General features: G+C 36.0%; 1 long non-coding RNA gene across 1 annotated transcript; it reads left to right on the top strand.

Moving 5' to 3' along the window:
• Positions 1 to 299: 299 nt before the first annotated feature.
• On the top strand, positions 300 to 3,199 carry LOC120318398. The gene is made up of 3 exons (XR_005559481.1): positions 300 to 434; positions 922 to 1,050; positions 3,024 to 3,199. It is a non-coding gene; the product is annotated as an uncharacterized LOC120318398 (long non-coding RNA).
• Positions 3,200 to 16,539: the final 13,340 nt, after the last annotated feature.

Raw genomic sequence — 16,539 nt, 5'->3', positions numbered from 1 at the left:
CATAGTCACAGAGAAAGGTACCCAGACAATCCTTACCCAAGATAAGTAACAGCTGGATTATGGATATTATTGGGTAAAAGGTTTACTTGACTATTAAACCACTCTCTTTTAGCCGCTGAAATGAGCCAATAAACATCTCCAGTCATGGAAACTAGCCTTTTAAGGAAAATACCACCTCTTCCAATTAACATCAAGATACAGAGAAAGAAACAACCAATCCAATTGTTCCCCTGTCTGGCTGTCATTGATATTTGCATTTGTAATGAGATGTACACCCCACAGTGATGATTTAAAAGATGGGATGCAATATACCTTCTAGGCTTCTTTTGGTGACTGGACCAGAGAGGAGTTAATCAGCTCCCTTGAACTTGCCCTAACCATGAAGGCTTGGTGTGTCCTCCTTTTCCTCACCTTTGTGATTCTTTCTGATCTGGGTAAGTCAATTCTGATGAAACCTTTATACTAATGTTCATGATGAAGGATCAGGCTCTTCAGAAAGAAACATGTATTTAATCCATAGACCTACCAAACTGAACAAGTAGTCAGATACTTTATTTTGCATAGTTTATTCAATACTCTATAAAGCTGGTTTTATAAACTGCTTATAAATCTACTATATTATTGGAAGTTTTCTGTAAACTTTTCAAGACTGTGAAGCAATACAGTACTAAAATGCTTTAAACCAGAAAGTAAATAAATAACCAAGCTCCTTAAATTTCATCTAAAAATATCTTAGATTCTGATTAAAATTTTATCTAGAAAAAAATATCTTCCAATTTGTTTCCCTTAAGGGTCTCTTTTTCATAAGTTTTCTTCCTAAAACAATATATTTTAGTAACTACACTTTTCCTAGGAATTTAGATCTACAAATTCTGAAAAGGGTGTGTTTAGGTGTATGATTAGTTTCTCTTCCATCTCCAGGTGAAGCAGTGAGGATAATGGATTCGAGAACATGCCTGATAAATAAAGGAGTTTGCAAAAAGTCATGTCCTGATCATCTGACAAAGATAGGACTTTGTCATGTCAATGAGCCTTGCTGCAAAGCGTAAGGTGCAGACATTGAAATATTCATAGCATTTATTTCATTTTATTTCATAATTAGGATCAGACAAATTGTTCCATGTTCTGTCCATGCCAGTTCTCCTCATAAGCTTATACCCCTTTAGTGTCAAATTTATCACGCAAATGACTAAAATAAGTTCCATTTTCTTGGGATAGCCTCTGCAAAGTCCTTGTAACAGAAGCATCTGTCTGTCTACACTAAGGAAGCCTTCAAGTGTCCACCAGATGAGCTTTGCCTTCCATGCAAATTTAAATCCTGTCACATCAGACATCAAACTTGTGAAAGCTTCTTTAGTATAGATAACTTCACTGAATGGCACAAGTGTGGGTTTTGACAATTGTTAACAAGGTGAATTTAATACTTCTTTTCTAGTGGAAATGTTTATCCAATTTCTCAAAATTAATACAGAAGTACACCCATTCGCAGATAAAGGAAAATATTTTTATTTTTATGCATCTTTCCCTTATAAATGTACATTTTAAAGCTAAAAATTTCAACACAAAGTCCACTATGAAGAATAACAAAATCATATTTGCTTTCTCTCAGAGAAAAGCAAATTAGTTTCCTTAAAAGATGCAGAGCATTTGGAAACTTCAATCATCTTTCTCCATGCTTTTAGTGAATGAAACTTTTTTTGCAGAATTGGAAAGGGGTATATGGAAAGGGCACAAACAGTACACACCACACACATCCAGCTTTCCAAACTTCACTGGAATCTCCACTTTCACATTTTTCTATCTGAATTCCAATAAAGGGATGGGGGCAGCATCCCTCTAAGACAGGGGTGTCAAACTGCTGGCCCTTGGTCTGGATATGTCATGCCGAAACCGTGCCCACCCCATTGCCAGCAATGGAAAAACAGTTGTGATATGTCGCAACATGTCACATGAGGTTGCGAGTTTGACACCCCTGCTCTAAGAGAAAGGCTTCCAACTGTGGGATGGGGGATCCCTTGCACCCACCAATTATTTCCTCAGGTATAACATTTTAATTCAATGGATCTAGTTTCCTTCTTTTTTTACACAAATTTCAGACTAAAGGGATTTTTGTAATGACTGGTACTTGCGTACCCACCAAACAGTGGAGTAAAAAAAAGAAGGATTAAAGGATAATAAAGGTACCAAAATAGGAATTTGAAATGGTATTTTAACCATAGCCAGTTACCTGATCCTGAGATAATTTGAAATGAGCCTTTGATAATCTGTAAATGGAATCATGAATAAACAAAGAGAGTGGAGTGGAATAGAGATGAAGCTAACCACAACTGAGCAAGGTGACTTAGAAGAAACAAAGGATCCCTTGTGTGATTAAATCAATCTTTACTGCCAATCTAAACTTATTGGTTCCAATAGTCCCAGGGCTTTTAGACTTGGGACTGAATTTTCCTCCACACACCATCCTCAGGCCATCTGCTTTTTCACTCTAGGTATGAGTCTCACTGAGAAACAAACACAGAGAGAGAGAGACATACAAAATACAGCAATTTCTCACCCTATAAATCCTACTTTCTGCCTATGAAAGGAAGGATTGTGTAGACTTGAAATACTGAAGAATAGAAAGAAAGTCTGGAATATTTTCAGATATGGCTGGCATGATTTAATATGAATGATACTATTAGAAAAGAAGTATGATGAGGATATAGACTTCCTTTCAATTAACACTAGAGAGCCATGGCCTCTTAACTGCCCATATAAAACCATGGGTGGAATAGAGGGACAATGTGCCATAATATTTCACAGATGATCCTGAGGCTGCAGAAAAAGGAATAAGGTGACTTCATAAACCAACCCTGATGAATAAGGGTTATTAGGTCCATTCATGTCTCCCTCTCCTCCCAAGTAGAAACCATGTACAAAGATTGCACTGTATGATATTTTGTGGGTTACTATCTGCAGAAGAAAAAAAATAATTGAATGGTTGCATCGTATTACTATATGTCAAATTATTTCCAATTTTTTAGGAAAAGCTAAAGGAAAGACGTGTGATCAAGACATGGAAAAACCATCATCTTCTACATGAATGCCTGATAGAACATGAGAAAAATTTAAATTTTTAAATTTAAAAACATAAGAAAGATCCGGCTGTTTTGAATGCTTTCAAACAATTATTCTAATTAAAATAATCTGGCTTTACTAATGATTGTGTGTGCTCTTCTGTGTCTGAAGGTTATTGAAAGACATTCTTGGAATCAATGATAATCATGAAATACTCATGGTTTATACAATGACTCACAATTCTGGTCAAAATCATACTGGTCAGATAAGACCTGAGTAGCACCAGCCTCCTTCTTTTGGAAGTTGCTGCTGAACAGACAATGGCTTGAACTTTATAGATGAACCAATAAACTGGACCCTTCCTGGAATTAATATAAAGTATGTGTTACACACTTTGAAGGTACAAAAATGGAACTAGAATTAGTAACCAATCAATCTAGATTATTAAAATATGTTAGGTTAGCAATGCAGAAGACTTCAATTAACAGAATAAATAACAGAGATTTCAAGCAGCTAAAGCAGTTAACAGGCTAATAGCAATAGCACTTAGACTTGTATACCACTTCACAGTGCTTTTCAGCCCTCTCTAAGCAGTTTACAGAGTCAGCATATTGCCCCCAACAATCTGGGTCCTCATTTTACTGACCTCAGAAGGATGGAAGGCTAAGTCACCTTAATAATAATAATAATAATAATAATAATAATAATAATAATAATAATAATAAATTCGCTATTAGTCAATTGCAAAAGGCGGCCTTATTAGGAACTGCTTCCATCCTGAGACGATATCTGTAATACCATCAAACATCCACATCTGCCTATCCCAGGTCCTGGGTAAGGACTCGATAGGTAGACAAAATGCCAAATCCAGTCTGAACATCTGGCTGACTGTGCGATGATCGATAATAATAATAATAATTTGGCTGCACAAGACCAAGCCTTAAGGACAAATGCATATAAAGTCAAAATTGAGAAGACAGCAACAGACAGTAAGTGCCACCTATGCAAAGAAGCTGAAGAAACAGTGGACCACCTGGTAAGCTGTTGCAAGAAGATTGCACAGACTGACTACAAGCAGCGGCATGACAAAGTAGCAACAATGGTGCATTGGAAGATCTGCAAAAAATATCATTTGCCTGTAAGCAAAAACTGGTGGGATCATAAAATAGAGAAAGTCATAGAAAATGATAAAATTAAACTGCTCTGGGACTTCAGAATTCAAACAGACAAGCACCTGCAACATAACACCCCAGACTTAACAATTGTCGATAAGAAAGACAAAAAAGTCTGGATAGTGGACGTGGCAGTGCCTGGAGACAGCAGAATAGAGAGAAAGAACTGGAGAAGATAACAAAATACAAAGACCTACAAATAGAAATAGAAAGACTGTGGCAAAAGCAAGCAAGGGTAGTACCAATAGTCATAGGCTCCTTGGGTGCAATCCCAAAACAACTGGAGCACCACTTGAACACCATTGGCATTGACAAATTCGCTATTAGTCAATTGCAAAAGGCGGCCTTACTAGGAACTGCTTCCATCCTGCGACGATATCTGTAATACCATCAAACATCCACATCTGCTATCCCAGGTCCTGGGTAAGGACTCAATAGGTAGACAAAATGCCAAATCCAGTCTGAACATCTGGCTGACTGCGCGATGATCAATAATAATAATAATAATAATAATGATGATGATAATGTTGGAAGGGACCTTGGAGGTCATCAAGTCCAACCCCCTGCTCAGGCAGGTAACCCTATACCATTTCGGACAAATGGCTGTCCAGTTTCTTCTTAAAAATTTCCAGCGTTGGAGCATTCACCACTTCTGGAGTCAGGTTGTTCCACTGGTTAATTGTTCTAACTGTCAGGAAGTTTCTCCTTAGTTCTAGATTGCTTCTCTCTTTGATTAGTTTCCATCCACTGCTTCTTGTCCTGCCTTCAGGTGCTTTGAAAAATAGCTTGACTCCCTCTTCTTTGTGGCAGCCCCTGAGATATTGGAATACTGCTATCATGTTTCCCCTTGTCCTTCTCTTCATTAAACTAGACATACCCAATTCCAGCAGCCGTTCCTTATATGTTTTAGCCTCCAGTCCCCTAATCATCTTTGTTGCTCTTCTCTGTATTCTTTCTAGAGTCTCAGCATCTTTTTTACATCGTGGTGACCAAACCTGGATGCATTATTCCAAGTGGTCTTACCAAGGTATTGTAGAGTGGTATTAATACTTCGCATGATCTTGCAAAGGAGAAGGAGAATCCATAATTAAACCGCATGATCAATTCATTTTCTTCATCCTCCCTATCCATTCTTAGATGATATAAGTAGTGTTAGGACTTTCTTATCGACCTAACTATCCTGAAGAACTGGTTCACATGATTTTAAGATAACATTTCAATATAGAAAAAGAAGAACAAAACATTTGGATAGTATTATCCAAATAGGAGCCATGGTGGTGCAGTGGTTAGAATGTAGTATAGCAAGCTAACTCTGCCCACAGCCAGGAGTTCAAACTTGACCGGCTCTAGGTTGACTCAGCCTTCCATCATTCAGAGATTGATAAAATGAGGACCCAGATAGTTGGGGGCAACAGGCAATAGAAAATAATCCAACAGTGTCTTAAATTTCAAAAGAGCTCATTTTAACAAACACATAGAGATTATTAAAACAAATAAAACTACATTTGGAAAAGTGGAAAAATCTACAACTTTCGATGCTGGGAAGAGTAACAACAGTGAAAATGAATATCTTACCAAAAATATTTTTTTTATTTCAAACAATACCTATAAGATTGGGGAAAGCCTTTTTTGACGCACTAAAAACAATAATACAATAATACTAAAATTTATTTGTCAAAGAAAAAAAGATAGAATCAGACTGAAAATGTTACAAGAAGCGAAAGAAAATGGAGGACTTGGACTGCTGGATTGGACGCTATATTACCAAGCAACTATACTAACATGGATAAAAGAGTGGATAATAATATTATTATTATTAATAATAATAATAATAATAATAATAATAATAATACTGAATAACTCAGGACATGGCTATCAAACATCAAAAACATCTACCAGACTATCCCATCTCCTTTACATGGATGATCTGAAGCTGTATGGAAAAACATCATCTGAAATAGAATCGCTCCTCAACACTCTATAGCCAAGATATTGTTATGGAGTCTGGCTTGGACAAATGTACCACACTTACTATCAAACAAGGAAAAATAGTGAAAACTGAAGGAATCAAGATGCCCCACAAAAATGATCTTCCGGTGGATCTGCGTTGGGCGATGGCGGCTACTTTCTAGCCGTCCTCCTGGGTAAGTGTAATGAACCGCTATGAACAGCAGACATCAGCTGTTCAGCGGTTCAAAATCCCCCTCCCGGGCAAAGGGGGGGGGCAGAGGGTAGTCTGAATAGTGGTAGAGCCTCTTATGTACCCCCAATTTTCCTTTTTTGGGGGTGATAGAGTGCTCCCACGGAGTTCAGACTGTCTCCGCTTCCCAGCTGCTTTTGTCCTTGGGACAAAACAAGCCCTCGCAGCCACCTCCGCGTTTAAAATGATCTAGTGAGTTTTTTTTAAGAAGCGGACAGAGTTGTTTAGAGGATTTATTTTTTTGCTTTCCTTGACTTTATAGGTATTTTAAATTTAAAGGTTTATTCTTTTGTTATAGTCTTTCTTTTTATTTTTTGATTTTTGCTGAAAGGGAAAGTAAAATGGCGATCGGCAGACTTTCTAGCGTTTTTTTTTTCGGAAAGTTAGAATGGCGATCGGCTTTTTTACCTTCTCTCTTTTTTCTTTCTTCTTTTTAAGGAATTTTTGTTGTTTAATTTTCTAAACATTATTGTTCTGGTCTGATTTTTTGTTTTTGCTTTTTGTATTTTTAAAAGGCAGGCATTTTGGTTTCCCCCCCCCCTCTTCTTTTTTTCACTTTAATGATTGGAGTGTATATTCTAATTTCTTTTATTGATTTATTTTTCGTCTTCTTTGATTTTATTTTAAATCCAAAGGTTTATTGTTTTGTTTATAGTCCTTTTTTTCTACTATTTGCTTTTCTGTTGAAAGAGAAAGCAAATGGCGATCGGGAGATCTTCTAGCGTTTTTTTGGGAAGCTAGAGTGGCGATCGGCTTTTTTTTTACTTTCTCCTTTTTTTTCTTTTTAATGATGGATTTTAGAAGTATTATTATTGTTTTGGTTTGATTTGTTGCTTTGTCTTTTGTATTTTTTGTTTTGCTTCTTGTAAAGGGCAGGTATTATTTTTAAAAGGCAGGCATTTTGGTTTTTTCCCCCCCCCCTTTTTTTCCTACTTTAATGATTGGAGTGTATACTTTAACTTTTTGTTTTGGTTTGATTTGTGGTTTTGTTTCTTGTATTTTTAAAGGGCAGGCATTCTGGTTTTTTCCTTCCCCTTTTTCTTTTTTTTTTTCATTTTGTATATCTTAATTTTTTTTTTATTTTTTTTTCTTCTTTTCTAACTCCCTTTTTTTTATTCTTTTATTTTTCTTATTATTTTAAAGATTTTTCTTTGAGGGAGTTATGATTTTCTTTTGAAGGAATTTTTGTAATTTTTAAGAAGGAGTAAAGTTTTTTTTTAAGATGGCTCCAAAGCGTCCAGTGAATTTCACAGTTCCTAAATCTTCTGTGGCTCAGCCAACAACTGTGAAGGATATGCAACAAATGATGGAAAATTTTACAATTCAAATTAGGGCAGAAATGAAAAAGATTTTGGAAGAAAATAATAAGATTTTGAGGCAAGACATAGTTTTGGCTCTAAAAGGAGTTGCTTCTGTTCTTGAAAAGTTGAATTCCCATGTGGAAGAAGTAGCTGAAAAAGTGGAATTAATGGAGGGGAAAATTGAAAGTATGGAAAAAGAAATGGAAAATGAGATTCTTATGCTTCAATATGGTCAAATGGAATACGCCTTAAGAATTAGGGGCTTGGAAGAGTCCTTGCAAGAAGATCTGAAAGAGATGGTTGCAAAGGACTTTGCCGTAATTTTGAATAAAGAAAAAGAAGGAATACTTAGTGAAATTGAAAAACTATTTAGAGTTAATTCTGCGGTGGCAGTACAAAAGAATTTGCCAAGAGATGTGGTAATTTACTTTGGGAAGAAATCTTTACGCAATGAAATTATACAAGCTTTTTATAAGAAGAGATTTCAAATTGCTTCACAAGATGTTATAATTTTAAAGGAGATCCCATCTAAAATTTTAAGAAGAAGAAAGGAGTTTGCCTTTTTAGCAAATGAACTTAAAATGAGACGAATTTCGTTTAGATGGGATGTTCCGATTGGAATGGTGGTGAATTACCTGGGAATATGTTACAGACTTAATACTGTTTCTCAAGCAAAAGATTTTTATACTTCAGTATTGGGGGTATGTTCATCTCCATCTATTAAGTTCAAGACTTTGGAAGAAATGGATGTAGAATTACAGTTTGAAGACTCTAAAATTGGGCAACCCCTGTTTAAGAGATCTCAACATGTTCAGATTGAGGAGCAGGAGACAACCTGTGTAGCACAAAACTGTAAAGAAAAGCAGCAACTGAAGAAGAGTAATGAAATTTCACACCTAGTGATTGCTGATTCTGTGGGAGAAGCAAGACCCATAAATCCTTTGGAGCAATCTTCAAGGATGGAAGGGTCACTTGAGATGAAAAAGGGGAAATTTCAGCCTGAGGGGCGTCAACAAGTTGAGAAGAAGGGGCAGAGGAAAATCTGTGCAACATATAATTGTAAAGAAAAAGACCAACAGAATAAGGAGCTTAAGGAATCCCCACATGTACTGGCTTCTGAGTCATTGGGAGACTCAGAAAATTTGGAGCAGCTTTTGAGGACAGATCCTAAAGCATTTGTTTTAAGCTTTATAACGAAAATGGACAATCGAGGCTGACGATAATAATATCAGTATGATAATGAATGGAGAATGAAAATGGACAATTGAGATTGATAAGGACTGGGTTTTTTGTGGTTGCAACTTGTTATTGATGAAGATTTGAATATCTATTGTGTTTATGGTGGATGGAATTTGTTATAGTGTTTTTTGTGGGTGGAATTTGTTATAAACTGTCTACTTTGGATGGAATCTGATAAGATTTAAATGAGTATAAAGGTGTCTTGTTTCCTTTTTTCCTTCTTTAAGTTTTAAGTAATGTATAAATTTGTGTTTTGGGGGAGTTTATGAAAATGATAATAATATTTATGATATTAGAAGGATTGGAGTATATTACAATGTGTTTAGTGTTTGGGTGGGGTTTTTAATGTTTAAAGTTTTAAGTAATGTTCAGATTTGTGTTTTTGATTGATTATAATTTGTTTGTTTTAATGTTTCAAGTTCTGATTGTTTAAATTTGTGTTTTGGAGGGACTATAACTTGTTTAACTAAATGTATTTAGATTTGTTTATGATTTATGCTAGACTTTATATTGTAGTTATAGATGTTTAAAGAAAGTAGTGTTTAAAATTGGTCTTGGAAGAAATTTATGTAGAAGGATGGATAATATTATAAGTAAGATTAGAAGATTTCTAGAGTATATTATAATGTGTCTATTATTATTTTCTAGAAATAATTCATTTAATTTAAGGTATTTAGGATTGTTTAGGATTTATAGGTGTTTTAAGTTTTATATGTGTTTTAAGTTTTTTTTTCTTTTTTTTCTTTTGAAATATTTTGGATAAGCCTGTAATCAACTCTGGGAGGTTCAGGGGAGGGTTAGGGAGGTTTGGGGCTGGGGGAGGGTATGGGTGGGTGGGCGGATTTGGGGAGGGGATTTATTTTGTAAAATGTTAAAAATTTTCAATTAAAAAAAAAAAAAAAAAAGATGCCCCACAAAAATAACATTAAGAGTCTAGATGAGGAAGATTACTACAAATACTTGGGTATCCTTCAAGCTGACAACATCAAGCACACTGAAGTCAAGAAAAAGATTAGAGGTTAATACATCAAGAGAGTGAAGAAGATCTTAAAGTCCAAACTCAATGGAGGAAATACCATTAATAATAATAATAATAATAATAATAATAATAATAATAATAATAATAATAATAGTAAAGTTGGAAGGGACCTTGGAGGTCATCTAGTCCAACCCCCTGCTCAGGCAGGAAACCCTATACCATTTCAGACAAATGGCTGTCCAGTCTCTTCTTAAAAACTTCCAGTGTTGGAGCATTCACCGCTTCTGGAGGAAGGTTGTTTCACTGGTCAATTGTTCTAACTGTCAGAACGTTTCTCCTTAGGTTGCTTCTCTCCTTGATTAGTTTCCATCGGTTGCTTTTTGTCCTGCCTTCAGGTGCCTTGGAAAATAGCTTGACTCCCTCTTCTTTGTGGCAGCCCCTGAGATATTGGAACTCTGCTATCATATCCTCCCTCGTCCTTCTCTTCGTTAAACTAGAAATACCCAGTTCCAGCAGCCGTTCCTTATATGCTTTAGCCTCCAGTCCCCTAATCATCTTTGTTGCTCTTCTCTGTACTCTTTCTAGAGTCTCAACATCTTTTTTACATCGTGGTGATCAAAACTGGATGCAGTATTCCAAGTGTGGCCTTACCAAGGCATTGTAAAGTGGTATTAATACTTCACGTGATCTAGAGTTAGAATTAAGAAAAATACAGTTATACACATGTGTGTTTAAATTAGTAAGATGATTTTTTTTGCTTTATGGAAATTTGCTTGGTGCAGAAATATGAAATTGTATTAAGGATAAAAATATATAATCATATATATACATATATATATGTTCTGGAATTGAAAAAACGTTTAGTTATGAGAACGGAATTTTGAAGTGCTTAAATTGATTAGGTGATTTTTGTGTATAATAACATGATCTGATAAGGTAGGATAATTAATTGGATGGAATTTGAAGCTTGTGTAATGAATTGACCAAAGAGAGAAGCAACCTGGAATTAAGGAGAAACTTCCTAACAGTGAAGACAATTAACCAGTGGAACAGCTTGTCTTCAGAAATCCTGGGTGCTCCATCACTAGAGATTTTTAAGAAGAGACTAGACCAGGCATGTCAAACATGCAACATCACATGACGTCGCACGACGTATTACAACTTTTTCCCATTGCTGCAATAGGATGGGTGCGGTTTCAGCATGATGCATCCAATCCGCAGGCTGACAGTTTGATAGGCCTGGACTAGACAGTCACTTGTCTGAAATGGTATAGGTTCTCCTGCTTGAGCAGGGGACTGGACTAGAAGACCTCCATAGTCCCTTCCAGCTTCTATTCTATTCTATTCTATTCTATTCTATTCTATTCTATTCTATTCTATTCTATGTGCTAGTGTTACTTTAATTATTTCTCTTCCAGTTTGTCTATTGCAGATATGTCAAACTCGTGACATCGCGCAACGTATTGGGACAGTTTGCCATTGCCGGCAATGGGGTGAGCACAGCTTCCAGATGACGTTTCCGATTTGCAGGCCGGCCCTTTGACACTCTGGTCTATTGTGACTCTTCCCCCTTGTACAAAATGTTTTAACAATGGCTTTTCCATATTAGAGTTTGATATACATGTGATTTGTGGTACATATTTATGTTCAAAAGACATTAAAGAAGTGTGTTTGTGGAAATATGTAGATGAAAATTTACTATTTACAATTTACTTCCATCCCTAATGCAAGTAAAAATGATCCCATGTGTTGCAGTGTATCATGTGATCTCTTCTCCTAGAAGATTACTGGAAAGTGTGCTCTTCCTCCAAATTGCTATCCAAAATAAGAAGCGAATTTCCTCAATATCATGAATCTGATAATATTTTAAGCACTTGTGATTTTATATACATACAAAAATAATTCTGGCTTAAACTCCATATGTTTTTTCATCATTTTCTCTAACCACTTACTTACTTAGCAGGCGAAATACCTTGATCATGAAGAAGAAACACCATTCTGAAGTGTTGATATTTTGGTCAGCATTTGTTCCTCTTCAAACTCAAATCCTGAGCTATTTAACTTTGTTTTCAAAGGTCTTCTCACCATAGGTGTCTTTCTGGTATACCTCTTTTGCTGAGATGCCTCAGACTGGTTTCTCAAGTGGTTTTTGGATTATATCCTTGTATCTATTTTCAAAAGCTTAAAACCCAAAGAAATGTACAGTTAGTTTTCTATGCATATTTTACATATATGTATATTTTCTTGCCTTTTTTTAAAAAAAGAGAGAGAGAGAACTGCATTGAAACATTTGGATGTGCTCCTAAGGTTTTTGCTTGTTTTATTTAACAGTAATAGAGAGGAGAGCATCTGGGGGGAAGAGTGATCTGGAGAAAGAATTCTTCGCACTCACACTCCTAGTCAAAGTGCCCATAAAGGCTTTCACAATGTGGAAGGAATCCAGTGATAGCATACTATGAAATTCAGTAGGAGAAGCTGAGGCTACTGAGGAGATGGAAAGATTTGTGTTTCAGTGACTATCAAAATACCCCTAAAATATTATTATTTATAAACTAGAGAGTTGTAGCAAGCCTTTTTTACTTTTCCACCTCTTACCAAAGGACAATAGTGTCCCAAACACCATTTGTTTATACTAAGTGTCTCTTCTTGATTGTGTTATGTTAAAATTGAAAAAAGCACTGGATGATTACATCATTTCATTGTGTTTTCTGAATTACAATGGAGGGTTGGTTTTTTTCAAATCCTTTAATGCAGGTGAAAGAAGGCAAGGAACCACTATCTTCTGCTTGAATTTTCTACCAAATCTGTGTAGAAAACTAGGGAATCTGTGTTTCTTTACTGTTTTCATATACTAGTCCAGTATCTGATTTTTTTTTCATATAAATGATGCTGCACTTCAATGGTTAGGTAGCCTAGACATGGGTACCTGAATATAGTAATATTTTTAAATGTTTAATATTGTTTTTAACTTAGATAAAATATCAATATACCGTACATTGCAACTCCATATATAATATGACATATACTAAATAAATAAATCCAATAAATCTTTATTTTCAAGAAGATGTGCTAGCGATAATATAGAATTGACAACAATGCATTTTTCAAATTTCACCATAGAAACTTATGATCAGTCATATGCTCTCCAGAGTGATAATAGATTTGAAGGGACTGGATTGAAGCCAATTGCTAGAATCAGAAAATAAATTAAATGACAATGCAATACTGATTATCTCTCTCAAGATCCCACTGAAGCCTGGTGGACTATATTTCTTGCTAGTTTTTGCTTTAATAATAATAATAGTAAAGTTGGAAGGGACCTTGGAGGTCATCTAGTCCAACCCCCTGCTCAGGCAGGAAACCCTACACCATTTCGGACAAATGGCTGTCCAGTCACTTCTTAAAAACTTTCAGTGTTGGAGCATTTACCATTTCTGGAGGCAGGTTGTTCCACTGATTAATTGTTCTCACTGTCAGGAAGTTTCTCCTTAGTTCTAGGTTGCTTCTCTCCTTGATTAGTTTCCACCCGTTGCTTCTTGTCCTGCCTTCAGGTGCTTTGGAAAATAGCTTGATTCCCTCTTCTTTATGGCAGCCTCTGAGATATTGGAATACTGCTATCATGTCCCCCCTTGTCCTTCTCTTCGTTAAACTAGACATTACCCAATTCTAGCAACCGTTCCTTATATGTTTTAGCCTCCAGTCTCCTAATCATCTTTGTTGCTCTTCTCTGTACTCTTTCTAGAGTCTCAACATCTTTTTTACAAGTGTGGCCTTACCAAGGCATTGTAGAGTGGTACTAATACTTCACGTGATCTTGATTCTATCCCTCTGTTAATGCAGCCTAGCACTGTGTTGGCCTTTTTGGCAGCTGCAGCACACTTCTGGCTCATATTTAGGTGATTGTCTACTAGGACTCCGAGGTCCCTCTCACAGTTACTACTATTGAGCATGGTGCCACTTATGCTGTACTTGTTCATTTGGTTTTTCTTGCCTAAATGTAGAACCTTGCTTTTTTCACCATTGAATTTCATTTTGTTAGTTAGTGCCCAGTGTTCAAGTCTGTCCAGATCCTTCTGTATCTTAAGCCTGTCTTCTGGAGTGTCAGCTATTCCTGCCAGCTTGGTGTCGTCTGCAAATTTGATGAGTTCCCCATCTATCCCTTCGTCCAAATCGTTGATGAAGATGTTGAAGAGCACTGGGCCCAGAACAGAGCCCTGGGGCACCCCACTACACACTTCCCTCCATATAGATGCAGTTCCATTGAGGACCACTCGCTGAGTACGGCCGGTCAGCTTTATTTTAGAGAAATGAGGAAAAACATGCACATCATATATAGAGAGAACTGAACCCTGAGCATCCCCTGCTTAGGTCACACTAGAGTGGAAAAGGATCATTTTGATGTAGCATTACTATTCAGCATTATCAAAAAACAGAGGCTGTCTTTTTTAATTAGAAAAAGGTGGTGTAAATCATACTGTGGAAAATCCATTTTGTAATGTTATTTCTTTTTCATAAGTTTAGAATTTATGAGTAATGTGGTTGATTTGACATCATTTTTTTCTCTGTTTGGAAAGATATTTAAAACGAGATTATAGGCATTCATTTAATATTGCTTTTTTAATATGAGGACCTGGATTTTTTTCCCCCATTTTTTCCCCTCTTGCCAGGTACAAAGATTGCTGAAGTAAACTGTCTTTTCCTGAAATGCTTTTTTCCATAGCTAGCTCTTCCCTAAAAAGTACTAGCTGCAGGTCAGGCAGGACATTATACAAGAAATGTTATTGGAATGAGATGGCAGCAACCAACAATCTTTATTTCTCTTTTGTTTGTTCACTCTCTCTCTTGCTCTCTCTCTCTCTCTTGCTCTCTCTCTCTCTCTTTCTAACCTTGTGCTTCTGGAAGTTTATCAATGTCCCAATATAGTCTACAGCTCTGTGATCTTAATTAGTTGATTAGAATCCTCCCTTAGTCTGGCAATTGCTGCCTGAAACTGACCAGACCTTAATCTTTGTCTGCCTCGGAAACTAAATTGGGCTAGAGCTGATTGTTACTTAAAATACAATGCAGACTAATATATAATAAGGCAACAATTTTTGAATCAACATGTCATAAATGGGCAATCCTAATGAATAAATCCAAAATCCAGGGTCAGGGTCCATGACTACTATGGGATTGAAATTTGGCAAAGTTGTGACCACTTCAGTGCTGCCACAATACTTCCTGTCAGCTTCTTACAAGGAAAGTCAATGAGGGAGCCAGCAGGAAGTCAGGAGTTATTACTGCTCCCACTGCTTTTTTGTCCCCCCTCTCTCCCTCCCCTAGACATCATTCTATTTCACTGTTTAGATAGAGAAATATCTCTGAAATGATGACCCAATGAGTCATGGGTTGTCTAGTCTCATATAATGTTTTACACAATCCTATACATAAATACTTTAGATGAAAACGTATCTTTACGTCTTTTTTTTAAAGCTTAGTTTACTGGATACACTTTAAGCTTTCCTTGAGAATAAATTCTTGGGTCCACAATATTTATGCTTAATTTGTTCTATAGTATATGTTATATAAACTTCTCTAACAGTTTCTTTTGAAATTTAGTATACCCATATTTAATTAAAAATACAACTAAATAAAATAAACTGTTGCTATCTGAACAATACAGAAACACCTTTCCCTAAAAACATCCCTGAAAAATAGATACCGTGTATGCTCAGAGTTTTCCTTCAGAAAATACTTCTCCCTTCTTTCAGAAAGGAGACTAAAGTTCCATTCACTGATATTCTAAACTTCTTCTGTACTGAAATAATTACCTTCGTCATCACCATATTCTCACATCAATTGCACAAAAATGTCATGGCTGCCACCTTGTGACCATCCAAGCTCTTGCAGTCCTGATCTAAAAGCCATACTCAAATCTTAATTAATAAAAGATCTTTTAATGTTAGGTCTATAAACCTTTTACATGGTTTATGGTAACTTTAATACTGGAAACAAAAGCTAGAAAATGAGCATAGGTATGATGCACTGATTATATTCTGAGTTCAGTAATCTCCAAACTATAATTCTCGATTAGATCAACCTTTGAATGGCCCTGTAAAAGAAAGTACCGTATATTTTTTCCACTAAAGGGGGTGCTGAAGAGCTTCTTTTTAGCAACTGTCTGAAAGCCTCTGAAGTTCAATCATCTCTTAACTTTCATTAGCTATAAATAGTATGTTTAGTCTTCACTGGACAGTTTATAACTGGAGCATTTTTTAGGTATATTTTCTCCTTAAGTGTATTTGTTTGTTTGTTTATTTGATTATGTTCCATCAAGATGGTGTCAACCCCTAGCAATCACATAGATTTTCTCCATAATAGTCTGTCCCGAGTCAGATCTTCAAGTCTTCAATGACTGCTACTGCTACAGTTAATGAGTTCACCCACCTTGCTGCTGGTTAACCTCTTCTTCTTTTCTTTCTCTTTATTAGAGCCTTCTCCAGAGAACTAGGTTTTCACATAAAGTAAAGGGTACTTGGATAGTCATTTGAAACTAGAATTCTGGGTCAAGTCTGTGTGTGTATCTCTTGAGGAATTTCTCAATTTTTTCCC

The sequence above is a fragment of the Crotalus tigris genome, unplaced genomic scaffold (genome assembly GCF_016545835.1).
Source record: "Crotalus tigris isolate CLP2741 ecotype Arizona unplaced genomic scaffold, ASM1654583v1 scf7180000017598.18339901613:2243638, whole genome shotgun sequence".
Taxonomy (NCBI): Eukaryota; Metazoa; Chordata; class Lepidosauria; order Squamata; family Viperidae; genus Crotalus; species Crotalus tigris.
Note: the sequence above shows the minus strand (reverse complement) of the source record. Positions and strands in the feature narration are given on the sequence as shown.